The 13,399-nt window shown below is 49.2% G+C and overlaps 1 long non-coding RNA gene across 1 annotated transcript in view; it reads right to left on the minus strand.

The window, feature by feature from the left end:
• Positions 1-1,371: 1,371 nt before the first annotated feature.
• Positions 1,372-13,399, minus strand: part of LOC135057036 (uncharacterized) — a 59,572-nt gene continuing 47,544 nt past the window's right edge. The window contains exon 4 of the long non-coding RNA XR_010244119.1: positions 1,372-1,650. This is a non-coding gene — a long non-coding RNA (uncharacterized LOC135057036). The remainder of the gene's footprint in view (positions 1,651-13,399) is intronic.

The raw sequence follows: 13,399 nt of genomic DNA on the forward strand, positions 1-13,399 counted from the left end.
AGCAGAGCCATCCCATATCCCTCCTACAGACGGACCCCAGTGAGTGAGGCAGCGCCGGAGCCAGTAACCCAGCATCCCTATTGGCTGGATGCAGGTTTGAGTTGTGCAGCACTTGAGGTCACTGGACTGGGGGAGGGCACAGGGGCGCAGTGGTTAGCATAACCACTGAGACTGTGGGATCGGTGGTCTGTGCTCAGTCACTGTTTCAACCCCACCCCCATGTTCTATCCCAGCCTCTGTATCACCCCCCCCCCATGTTCTGTCACTGCTCCATCACCCCCCCACTGTATTCAGTCCCAGCTATTGTGTCACCCCCGTGTTCTGTCACTATTCCACCCCCCATGTTCTGTCACAATTCCACCCCCCCCCCTCCGTGTTCTGTTCCTATTCCATCCCCCATGTACTGTCCCAGCCATTGTGTCACCCCCCCCGTGTTCTGTCACTATTTCAGCCCCCCACTCTGTGTGCTGTCCCAGCCATTGTGTCACCCCCCCCCCCTCTGTCTTCTGTCACTATTTCATTCCCCCTGTGTTCTGTACCAATTCCACCACCCCCCATGTTCTGTTCCTATTCCATCCCCCCCACTCTGTGTTCAGTCCAAGCTGATATGTCACTCCCCCTGTGTTCTGTCACTATTTCACCCCCCCTCTGTATGCTGGTCCAGCCATTGTTTCACCCTCCTACCACTATGTGTTCTGTCACTATTTCAACCCCTCCGCATTTGTGTACTGTCCCAGCCTGTGTGTCACCCCCCGTGTTCTGCCACTATTTGCATTCACTGTACAATTGTTGCAGCCACACGCTCCTTTCAACCCCTTTCCTGATACCTTTGGTGCACGGAAGTACAAAATACGTGTGTGTGTGTGTGTGGTGGTGTTGGTTGGGGGGGGCATAGAGATATCAGTGTACCGGTCCCCAGGATTTCTGTTGCCGGCCCTGGCTATACACCAAGTAAGGACTTTGTAGCGCCCTTTGCATAAAGTTGCAGATAGGTGACCACTCTGCTAGATGGAGATACCGAACTATGAGCCATCATCAGGGAGCGGCGGCCTCCACTTAGTCTATGCGTCAGGCATGGTACTGCGCTGATATCACTCATCAGATTGGTACCATGCCCTCTCATCACCTCCAGACAACCAACCAGAAATGTCAATGATTACTTAAACCGCTTTCATTTATCAGTGCATCTGATTGGTCGAGTGCTACCTGCAGATTCCCTGTAATACAGAGGCAGCTCCGTCAGTTCTACCTCATCCACGTGTAACCCTTTATTTTGTTCCACGTTTTGTAGGTACTATTACACCATCCGTTGCTCCCACACTTGTCATTGGATTATTAGCGTGACTCCAGTTATATAGTACAGACGCCAGACAGCAATGATCCCACCTTTATTAGAATATGGAGAGAGCATACATGATATGGCAGCATGCATGTATATCTGTGTCATGGCGTGTGTGTCCTGTGCTGGGCACGCTCAGGGACATTCTCCCACACGTATGCAGAGTTTAGTTTTACTGTCACGAACAAAATCCTTCTTGCATTGACATTGTCCGGGTCCGATGCAAGCTTGAACACACATGGGGTTTTTGATCTCACAGGTAGGTTCACAGCCTGGACATGTCGTGTACTCCTCGTTTCCAGGACAAGACTCTAAATGAAAATAAGAAAAAATGAGTAAGTCACATGGCCTCTGGAGACCATGGGCCTAATTCAGACCTGGTCGCAGCAGCAAATTTGTTAGAAAATGGGCAAAACCATGTGCACTGCAGGGGGGCAGATGTAACATGTGCAGAGAGAGTTAGATTTGGGTGGGGTGTGTTCAAACTGAAATCTAAATTGCATTGTAAAAATAAAGCAGCCAGTATTTACCCTGCACAGAAACATAATAAACCCACCCAAATCTAACTTTCTCTGCACCTGTTACATCTGCCCCACCTGCAGTGCACATGGGTTTGCCCATTTGCTAATAAATTTGCTGCTCCGATCAGGTCTGAATTAGGCCTACGATTGCTTATGGTCGTAGTGCCCTCTTACTGCGCCAAGCTCCACAGACCTAACCCACAGCCGTCAGCGCTTCAGAGAGACACTTTTTACACATAAGTGTAATGATGAGGGCTGTTCTGAATCTACTTATTTTTTGAGTGATATTAGTTAAGTAAATAGAGTGCACCCCCTCCCCATCTGCTGCTTCATATGCAGGCTTGGACTGGGTACAGGGGAAACCACCGGTGGGCCCCACTGCCTGGGGGCCCACCTTCTGCTCTAAGGATCAGGTTCCAGACTGTGCACTTGAATTATACATCATACATATGTCACCTTATACTGGACTATGGTGTATTTTCTACAGTGCATTGCTGTTATTAATCTGGTACATAATCATGCATGCAGCAGCTGAATGTACTGTATATATTTATGAAGGGGTCCTGACGTTGCACTCTCTAATAGTTAGTCAAACCAATGAGGTGGCAGGCCACACCCCCTCTGTGGACAGGCCACACCCCTAAACATGGGCCCCTACCACTACATCCCCCCCTGGTGGGCCCTACATGCCCCAGTCCGACACTGTCTATATGCCCCTTTATATGCCACCAGAGCCTCCTCATGCCCCCTTGTATGGCATCAGATTACCCGACTGGCCCTTTATATGGCAGACAGAGCCCCCCTAACAGTGTTTAAATAGCAATAGCTGGATGAGAAAAGACAATGGATCACAGAGCTGATGGGACAGACAATGGATCACAGAGCTGATGGGACAGACAATGGATCACAGAGCTGATGGGACAGACAATGGATCACAGAGCTGATGGGACAGACAATGGATCACAGAGCTGATGGGACAGACAATGGATCACAGAGCTGATGGGACAGACAATGGATCACAGAGCTGATGGGACAGACAATGGATCACAGAGCTGATGGGACAGACAATTTGATAGGTTAAAAAATAAGAATTTACTTACCGATAATTCTATTTCTCATAGTCCGTAGTGGATGCTGGGACTCCGTCAGGACCATGGGGGGATAGCGGGCTCCGCAGGAGACAGGGCACATCTAAATAAAGCTTTTAGGATCACATGGTGCGTACTGGCTCCTCCCCCTATGACCCTCCTCAAAGCCTCAGTTAGGTACTGTGCCCGGACGAGCGTACACAATAAGGAAGGATCTTGAATCCCGGGTAAGACTCATACCAGCCACACCAATCACACCGTACAACTTGTGATCTGAACCCAGTTAACAGTATGATAACAAAAAACGAAGTAGCCTCTGAAAAGATGGCTCACAACAATAGTAATAACCCGATTTTTGTAACAATAACTATGTACAAGCATTGCAGACAATCCGCACTTGGGATGGGCGCCCAGCATCCACTACGGACTATGAGAAATAGAATTATCGGTAAGTAAATTCTTATTTTCTCTAACGTCCTAGTGGATGCTGGGACTCCGTCAGGACCATGGGGATTATACCAAAGCTCCCAAACGGGCGGGAGAGTGCGGATGACTCTGCAGCACCGAATGAGAGAACTCCAGGTCCTCCTTAGCCAGAGTATCAAATTTGTAAAATTTTACAAACGTGTTCTCCCCTGACCACGTAGCTGCTCGGCAAAGTTGTAATGCCGAGACCCCTCGGGCAGCCGCCCAAGATGAGCCCACTTTCCTTGTGGAGTGGGCCTTTACAGATTTAGGCTGTGGCAGGCCTGCCACAGAATGTGCAAGTTGGATTGTGCTACAGATCCAACGTGCAATCGTCTGTTCAGACGCAGGAGCACCCATCTTGTTGGGTGCATACAATATAAACAACGAGTCAGATTTTCTGACTTCAGCTGTCCTTGAAATATATATTTTTAATGCTCTGACAACGTCCAGTAACTTGGAGTCCTCCAAGTCGCTAGTAGCCGCAGGCACCACAATAGGCTGGTTCAAGTGAAAAGCCGAAACCACCTTAGGGAGAAAATGAGGACGTGTCCGCAGTTCTGCCCTGTCCGAATGGAAAATCAGATATGGGCTTTTGTACGATAAAGCCGCCAACTCTGAAACTCTCCTGGCTGAAGCCAGGGCCAATAGCATGGTTACCTTCCATGTAAGGTATTTTAAATCTACCGATTTTAGAGGCTCAAACCAATGAGATTTGAGAAAATTCAAAACTACGTTCAAATCCCACGGTGCCACTGGAGGCACCATTGGGGGTTGTATATGTAGTACACCTTTGACAAAAGTTTGTACTTCAGGCACTGACGCCAATTCCTTCTGGAAGAAGATTGATAAGGCCGAAATTTGAACTTTAATGGACCCCAATTTTAGGCCCATAGACAATCCTGCTTGCAGGAAATGTAAGAATCGACCCAATTGAAATTCTTCCGTTGGGGCCTTCTTGGCCTCACACCACGCAACATATTTTCGCCAAATGCGGTGATAATGTTGTACAGTCACTTCCTTTCTAGCCTTAATCAAGGTAGGAATAACTTCCTCTGGAATGCCCTTTTCTTTTAGAATCCGGCGTTCAACCGCCATGCCGTCAAACGCAGACGCGGTAAGTCTTGGAACATACAAGGTCCCTGCTGAAGCAGATCCCTTCTTAGAGGTAGAGGCCACGGATCCTCCGTGAGCATCTCTTGAAGTTCCGGATACCAAGTTCTTCTTGGCCAGTCCGGAGCCACTAGTATTGTTCTTACTCCCCTTTTCCGTATAATTCTCAGTACCTTTGGTATGAGAGGCAGAGGAGGGAACACATACACTGACTGGTACACCCACGGTGTTACCAGAGCGTCCACAGCTATTGCCTGAGGGTCTCTTGACCTGGCGCAATATCTGTCCAATTTTTTGTTGAGGCGAGACGCCATCATGTCCACCTTTGGTTTTTCCCAACGGTTCACAATCATGTGGAAGACTTCTGGATGAAGTCCCCACTCTCCCGGGTGAAGGTCGTGTCTGCTGAGGAAGTCTGCTTCCCAGTTGTCCACTCCCGGGATGAACACTGCTGACAGTGCTATGACATGATTTTCCGCCCAGCGCAGAATCCTTGCAGCTTCTGTCATTGCTCTTCTGCTTCTCGTGCCGCCTTGTCGGTTTACGTGGGCGACTGCCGTGATGTTGTCCAACTGGATCAACACCGGCTGACCCTGAAGCAGCGGCTTTGCCAGGCTTAGAGCATTGTAGATCGCTCTTAGCTCCAGTATATTTATGTGAAGGGACGTCTCCAGGTTTGACCACACGCCCTGGAAGTTTCTTCCCTGTGTGACTGCTCCCCAGCCTCGTAGGCTGGCATCCGTAGTCACCAGGACCCAGTCCTGTATGCCGAATCTGCGGCCCTCTAACAGATGGGCACTCTGCAACCACCACAGGAGAGACAACCTTGTTCTTGGTGACAGTGTTATCCGCTGATGCATGTGCAGATGCGATCCGGACCATTTGTCCAGCAGATCCCACTGAAATGTTCGTGCATGGAATCTGCCGAATGGAATTGCTTCGTAAGAAGCCACCATCTTTCCCAGTACTCTCGTGCATTGATGTACTGACACAGTTCCTGGTTTTAGGAGGTTCCTGACAAGTTCGGATAACTCCCTTGCTTTCTCCTCCGGGAGAAACACCTTTTTCTGAACCGTGTCCAGAATCATTCCCAGGAACAGCAGACGTGTTGTCGGGGTCAATTGAGATTTTGGAAGATTCAGAATCCACCCGTGTTGCTGAAGCACTACCTGGGTTAGTGCTACACCGACTTCCAGCTGTTCTCTGGACTTTGCCCTTATCAGGAGATCGTCCAAGTAAGGGATAATTAATACGCCTTTTCTTCGTAGAAGAACCATCATTTCGGTCATTACCTTGGTAAAGACCTGAGGAGCCGTGGACAAACCAAACGGCAGCGTCTGAAACTGATAATGACAGTCTTGTATCACGAACCTGAGATACCCTTGGTGTGAGGGGTAAATTGGGACATGCAGATAAGCATCTTTTATGTCCAGGGACACCATGAAGTCCCCTTCTTCCAGATTCGCTATAACTGCTCTGAGTGACTCCATCTTGAACTTGAATTTCTGCATGTACAGATTCAAGGATTTTAGGTTTAGAATAGGTCTTACCGAACCGTCCGGCTTCGGTACCACCAATAGTGTGGAATAATACCCCTTTCCCTGTTGTAGGAGGGGTACCTTGACTATCACCTGCTGAGAATACAGCTTGTGAATGGCTTCCAATACCGACGTCCTTTCTGAGGGAGACGTTGGTAAAGCAGACTTTAGGAACCGGCGAGGGGGAGACCTTTCGAACTCCAACATGTAACCCTGAGATACTATCTGCAGGATCCACGGGTCCACCTGTGAGCGAGCCCACTGATTGCTGAAAATCTTCAGTCGACCCCCCACCGCTCCTGAGTCCGCTTGTAAAGCCCCAGCGTCATGCTGATGGCTTTGTAGAAACCGGGGCGGGCTTCTGGTCCTGGGCAGGGGCTGCTTGCTGCCCTCTCTTACCCTTTTCTCTGCCTCGCGGCAGATAAGACTGTCCTTTTGCTCGCTTGTTTTTATAGGAGCGAAAGGACTGCGGCTGAAAAGACGGTGTCTTTTTCTGTTGGGAGGGGGTCTGAGGTAAAAAAGTGGATTTGCCGGCAGTTGCCGTGGCCACCAGGTCCGAAAGACCTACCCCAAATAATTCCTCTCCTTTATATGGCAATACTTCCATATGCCTTTTGGAATCCGCATCACCTGACCACTGTCGCGTCCATAAACTTCTTCTGGCAGATATGGACATCGCACTTACTCTTGATGCTAGAGTACAAACATCCCTCTGAGCATCTCGCATATAAAGAAACGCATCCTTTAATTGCTCTAGAGTCAATAAAATACTGTCCCTATCCAGGGTATCAATATTTTCAGTCAGGGAATCCAACCACACTACCCCAGCACTGCACATCCAGGCTGAGGCTATTGCCGGTCGCAGTATAACACCAGTATGTGTGTATATACTCTTCAGTGTAGTTTCCAGCCTCCTATCTGCTGGATCCTTGAGGGCGGCCGTATCAGGAGACGGCAACGCCACTTGCTTTGATAAACGTGTGAGCGCCTTATCCACCCTAGGGGGTGTTTCCCAGCGCGCCCTAACCTCTGGTGGGAAAGGGTATAATGCCAATAACTTCTTGGAAATTAGCAGTTTTCTATCGGGGTTAACCCACGCTTCATCACACACGTCATTCAATTCCTCTGATTCTGGAAAAGCTACAGGTAGTTTTTTCACCCCCCACATAATACCCCTTTTTGAGGTACCAGCAGTATCAGAGATCTGCAAAGCCTCCTTCATTGCCGTGATCATATAACGTGTGGCCCTATTGGAAAATACGTTTGTTTCTTCACCGTCGACACTAGATTCATCTGTGTCGGTACCCGTGTCGACTGACTGAGGTAAGGGACGTTTTACAGCCCCTGACGGTGTCTGAGACGCCTGAGCCGGTACTAACTGGTTTTCCGGCCGTCTCATTTCGTCAACTGACTTTTGTAATGTGCTAACATTATCACGTAATTCCATCACTAAAGCCATCCATTCCGGTGTCGACTCCCTAGGGGGTGACATCACCATTACCGGCAATTGCTCTGCCTCCACACCAACATCGTCGTCATACATGTCGACACACACGTACCGACACACAGCAGCCACACAGGGAATGCTCTAATCGAAGACAGGACCCTCTTAGCCCTTTGAGGAGACAGAGGGAGAGTTTGCCAGCACACACCAAAAGCGCTATAAATGTATATAAACAACCCTAGAAGGTGTTGTTTTTGTTATCAGCGCTTTTAATATATAAATATCGCCAAATTATTCCCCCCTTCTCTTTGTTACCCTGTTTCTGTAGTGCAGTGCAGGGGAGAGTCCTGGGAGCCTTCCTCACCAGCGGAGCTGAGCAGGAAAATGGCGCTGAGTGCTGAGGAGAATAAGCTCCGCCCCCTTTTCGGCGGGCTTTCCTCCCGGTTTTTAAGAAAACTGGCCTGGGTTAAATACATACATATAGCCTTAATGGCTATATGTGATGTATTTTTCGCCACTAAAGGTATTTTATATTGCTGCCCAGGGCGCCCCCAGCAGCGCCCTGCACCCTCCGTGACTGATCAGTGAGAAGTGTAACAACAATGGCGCACAGCTGCAGTGCTGTGCGCTACCTTCATGAAGACTGAGGAGTCTTCTGCCGCCTGCTTTCCGGACCTCCGATCTTCAGCATCTGTAAGGGGGGTCGGCGGCGCGGCTCCGGGACGAACCCCAGGATGACCTGTGTTCCGACTCCCTCTGGAGCTAAGTGTCCAGTAGCCTAAGACTCCAATCCATCCTGCACGCAGGTGAGTTGGAAATCTCTCCCCTAAGTCCCTCAATGCAGTGTGTCAGATTTGGTTTTGACTGTCCCCGGAGGGGGCGCTAGTGGGTCAGTGGAGGTGGATGGGAGAAAACGAGGAGGCTGGATTATGTTTCTGCGCATGAGCGCAATGATATTTATTAACAGATGATTCACAGAACGGCAGCAGAAAAACAATAATAAATGCAAATGTCAATTTGTACAGCGTAACAGCTGAAAGTCTATGGAAACAGAATGAGTAATGACTGAAGAAATGATAACCGGGAATGATGATAACAGATGAATGATAACTTGTGAGAATATTCTGGTATGGGAACCAGTGCAGGTTTAAAACATGGAACTTAGCAGAGATGATGTTGTTATGGCAAACCTGGTAGCAGAAGCAGGAGTCTGACAATGTCCACAGTGCAGGTGGTGAAGCACTGACAGCAAGCAAGCTGTATCACAGGTGGAGAGCTGGAACACACCTGGAGTCAGTCTCTACTGCTAGGCTGAAGCACACAAGATGGTGATGAGTGTGAAGCCTGTAGATGAATGCAGGTATTGCTGGGACTTGAAGTTCCACGGAGCTGTGTGAAGTAACCAGGAGTACCGAGTCTCAGGTAGAAGCCAGGAACAAGGAACAGCAGGTAGGTTATCCAAGTACACGGAGGAAACAGGAACCAGATCCTTTCACATGAGTCGCAGGAGTGACACAAAGTCCAGGATGCCTGCAGACTGATCCTGCAGCTTCTTATATACCCCTGGTTATACAGTCATTGGTGGAGTGAGGGAAAAGTGGGTGCGGCCAAGCACCGGATTGGCCGCTGTATGCTGACTGTTGGAAGCTGTCATGGCGGCGCCCATGCCGCGGCCTAGCGGGAACGCGGCGTGCTACACGCCTGCTGTCACAGGAGCGCTCCCAGGCCCATGATGGCGTCCGATGGCAGGGACGTGGACGACAGGTGACCGCAGGGAGCCAGGACGGAGTCCGCAGCGGCGGACAGATGTCAGCTTGGTGAGTCGATTCCTGACAGTACCCCCCCCTTTAAGGGTGGGCACTGAACACCCACGTGGCTTGGAAGGATGAGTGTTATGGAAGACACGGACCAACCTTGGAGCATGGACATCCAACGAATTTACCCAACTTCTCTCCTCTGGGCCATAACCGGACCAATCGACAAGGTATTGAAGACGACCATACCGGCAACGGGAATCCAGAATCTTGCCAATCTCGAACTCCACGCCCCGCTGAGTTCGAATTTTGGGGCCAACTGGAAGAGCTCTTTGAAAGCGGTTCAGGACTAAAGGTCTGAGGAGAGAAACATGAAAAGCATTAGGTATTCGAAGAGAAGGTGGTAACTTCAGTTTGTAGGCCACAGGGTTGATGACTTTTTCGACAGGAAAGGGACCAATGAAACGTGGTGCAAATTTCATAGACGGGACCCTAAGACGGAGGTTACGGGTTGACAGCCAAACCTTGTCCCCAGGTTTCAGGCTAGGAACCGCGCGTCTTTTGCGGTCAGCAAAGTATTTATACCGGCTGGAGGCCTTCTTGAGAGAAATGTGAATCTTCCTCCAGATTGAAGAAAACTGAGTCAGAGCAGTAGTGGCAGCAGGAACATCCATATGAGGGAGTTCTTGGAAGTCTGGAACACGAGGATGCTGCCCATATACTGCAAAGAATGGTGTTGTCCCAGTAGCAGTGTGGTAGCGGAAGTTGTGGGCAAACTCGGCCCATGGGAGCAGATCGAACCAGTCATCCTGAGAAGATGAAACATACAATCTTAAAAACGTCTCTAGTTCTTGATTTACCCTCTCTGTCTGCCCATTCGTCTGAGGGTGGTAAGATGACGAAAACTTCAGCTTGACCTGCATGGCAGAACAGAGAGCCCTCCAAAACCTCGCTACAAACTGTACACCTCGGTCGGATATTATTTTAGAGGGTAGACCGTGTAAGCGGAAAATCTCCCGTAGGAAGATTTGGGCAAGTTTCGGGGCAGAAGGGAGACCCTGGAGAGGAACAAAATGGGCCATCTTGGTAAATCTGTCCACTACGACCCAGATGGTATTGTATCCTTGAGAAGGAGGAAGGTCGGTGATAAAGTCCATGGACAGGTGTGACCAGGGACGACTTGGAACAGACAATGGTTGTAACTGACCTGCTGGAGACTGACGAGGAGTCTTGTGCTGCACACACTTAGGACAGGATGCCACGAAATCCTTGATGTCAGCCTTCATCTTTGGCCACCAGTATGTCTCAGAGAGGAACTTGAAGGTCTTTAGGACACCGGGATGACCAGTGAACTTGGATTGATGGGCCCAAGACAGCAACTTGGGACGGAGTTCTGGGGAAACAAAAGTCTTACCAGGAGGAGGAGCTGGGGAGACTTGAGATGCAGCAAATACCACTGGACTCAGGATGGAATGTGGAACTGAGTCAGGCGTTTCCTCTTCGGATTCCATAGATCGGGATAAAGCGTCTGCTTTAACATTCTGCGAACCTGGGCGGAAATGAAGCTTAAAGTTAAAACGTGAGAAAAACATAGCCCACCTGGACTGGCGAGGATTAAGGCACTGAGCTGCCTTTAGATATAGCAGGTTTTTATGATCCGTGTAGATATTGAACGGATGTTTGGCCCCTTCCAGGAGATACCTCCATTCCTCGAGGGCCAGCTTAATCGCCAGTAGTTCTTGATCTCCAACGGAGTAGTTAGCTTCTGCAGGGAGGAATTTACGAGAATAAAATCCACAGGGGTGGATTTTCCCATCGGTTCCCTTCTGGGAGAGAACAGCTCCAACTCCAACTGTAGAGGCATCCACCTCCAACTCGAACGGTCTGTTTACATCTGGCTGGGACAGAACTGGAGCAGACATAAAGGCCAGCTTGATCTTCTGGAAAGCTGCTAAAGCTTCTTCTGACCAGTTGGAATGGTTTGCCCCTTTCCGAGTCAGGTTGGTTATAGGAGCGATGAGAGTGGAGAATCCCCGAATAAATTTCCTATAGTAGTTGGCAAATCCCAGGAACCGCTGAATAGACTTGAGAGAATTTGGAATGGACCAATTGGCAATGGCTTCCAACTTTGTCGGGTCCATCTGGAGATCCGATCCGGAAATTATATAACCCAGGAAGGGTATAGAGGGAACTTCAAAGGTACATTTGGATAGTTTACCGTAGAGCCGGTTCTCACGAAGACGTCGGAGGACTTCACGGACTTGTAGACGATGAGATGGAAGGTCTTGAGAGAAGATGAGGATATCATCCAGATAAACAACGAGGTATTTATACAGAACGTCACGGAAGATTTCGTTCACAAAGTGTTGGAACACTGCTGGGGCATTACTCAACCCGAATGGCATTACCAGGTACTCGTAATGACCATCTCGAGTGTTAAAAGCTGTCTTCCATTCGTCACCACTCCTGATTCTGATGAGATTGTAGGCACCGCGGAGATCTAACTTGGTGAAGATGCGGGCTCCTTTAACTCTGTCAAATAATTCGGTAATGAGTGGTAATGGATAACTATTTTTAATGGTAATGTCATTGAGGCCCCGGTAGTCAATGCATGGACGCAGTCCTCCATCCTTCTTTTTAACAAAGAAGAAGCCTGCACCAGCGGGTGATGATGAAGGACGGATGAATCCCTTCTGTAAATTCTCCCTGATATAATCGCTCATCGCCTCAGTTTCAGGAACAGATAGTGGGTAGGTACGCCCCCTAGGTGGCTTCTTGCCAGGAAGGAGATCGATGGGACAATCCCATTCTCTATGGGGCGGCAGGACATCCGCGGCCTTCTCACTGAAGACATCAGAGAAATCTTGATAAGCCGCAGGGAGACTTGACTGTGTCTTTACTTCAGTAGACTTTATTGGACAAACTTGGGCTAAACAGGACTGATGGCAATGTGAACCCCATGAGGTAAGCTGTAACGTTGACCAGTCAAACTGTGGATTATGTAGCTGGAGCCAGGGCATGCCCAAAACGATCTCCTGGGTGGCTTGAGGAATGACCAAGAACTTGATTAATTCAGAGTGTAGGAACCCAACTCCTAAAACCACTGGTGCAGTTTGGTGAGAAATATTCCCCTTGGAGATTCGGCTACCATCCACGGCGGTAATGTAGACTGGGTAAGAAAGTTCACATACAGGCAAGCAAAATTTATTTACCGCAGCTTGGGTGATGAAATTTCCTGCAGCTCCACAGTCCACTAATGCTGATGCGGACTGGAGCCCAACTGAAGTCTCTAACGTCACAGGAAGGATAAGGTCTTGATTAGAAGGAGCTTGTCTAGAAGATCCCAACTTGACTCCTCCTTTACAAGTCAGGATCTGGCGTTTCCCGAACGCACTGTGCAGGAGTTAATCTGATGACCTGCAGCCGCACAATACAGACAAAGTCTCTCACGAAGTCTTCTTGACCGCTCTTCAGGAGTTAGGCGGGACCTATTTATTTGCATAGGCTCGTCAGAAGAAGGAGACTGGAACTGTACGGAAGGTATCATCCTTGATCTGCGTGGCTCACTCCGAGCACGTTCATTATTGCGTTCGCGGATGCGAGAGTCCAACTTGATGCACAAGGAGATTAATTCAGACAATGGTACAGGAAGATCGCGGGTCGCCAGTTCGTCTTTGATCCGGTCAGAGAGTCCATGCCAGAAGGCTGCTACCAGGGCCTGATTGTTCCACTGAATCTCTGCAGCCAACGTCTGGAACTGAATGACATATTGTCCCATACTACGGGTACCTTGACGAAGTTGGATTAGGTCAGCAGAAGCTGATGTTGCACGACCAGGCTCGTCAAAGATCCGTCTGAAGGTTGACACGAATTCAGTGTAGTTGTTAATCAGAGGGTCAGCACGTTCCCACAGAGGAGACACCCAGCTCAGAGCAGATCCAGAAAGTAAAGAGATGATGTAGGCAACCTTGGATCTTGGCGTGGGGAAATTATGTGACAACAACTCAAACTGGATTTCACATTGGTTGAGAAACCCGCGACATAACTTTGGACTGCCATCATACTTGCTTGGCACGGGCAGGTGCAGACGTGACACTGGAGCTGATGCAGCCGGCATAGAGGAACTCCCAGTACTGG

This window comes from Pseudophryne corroboree, chromosome 3 (genome assembly GCF_028390025.1).
Source record: "Pseudophryne corroboree isolate aPseCor3 chromosome 3, aPseCor3.hap2, whole genome shotgun sequence".
In the NCBI taxonomy this organism is placed as follows: domain Eukaryota; kingdom Metazoa; phylum Chordata; class Amphibia; order Anura; family Myobatrachidae; genus Pseudophryne; species Pseudophryne corroboree.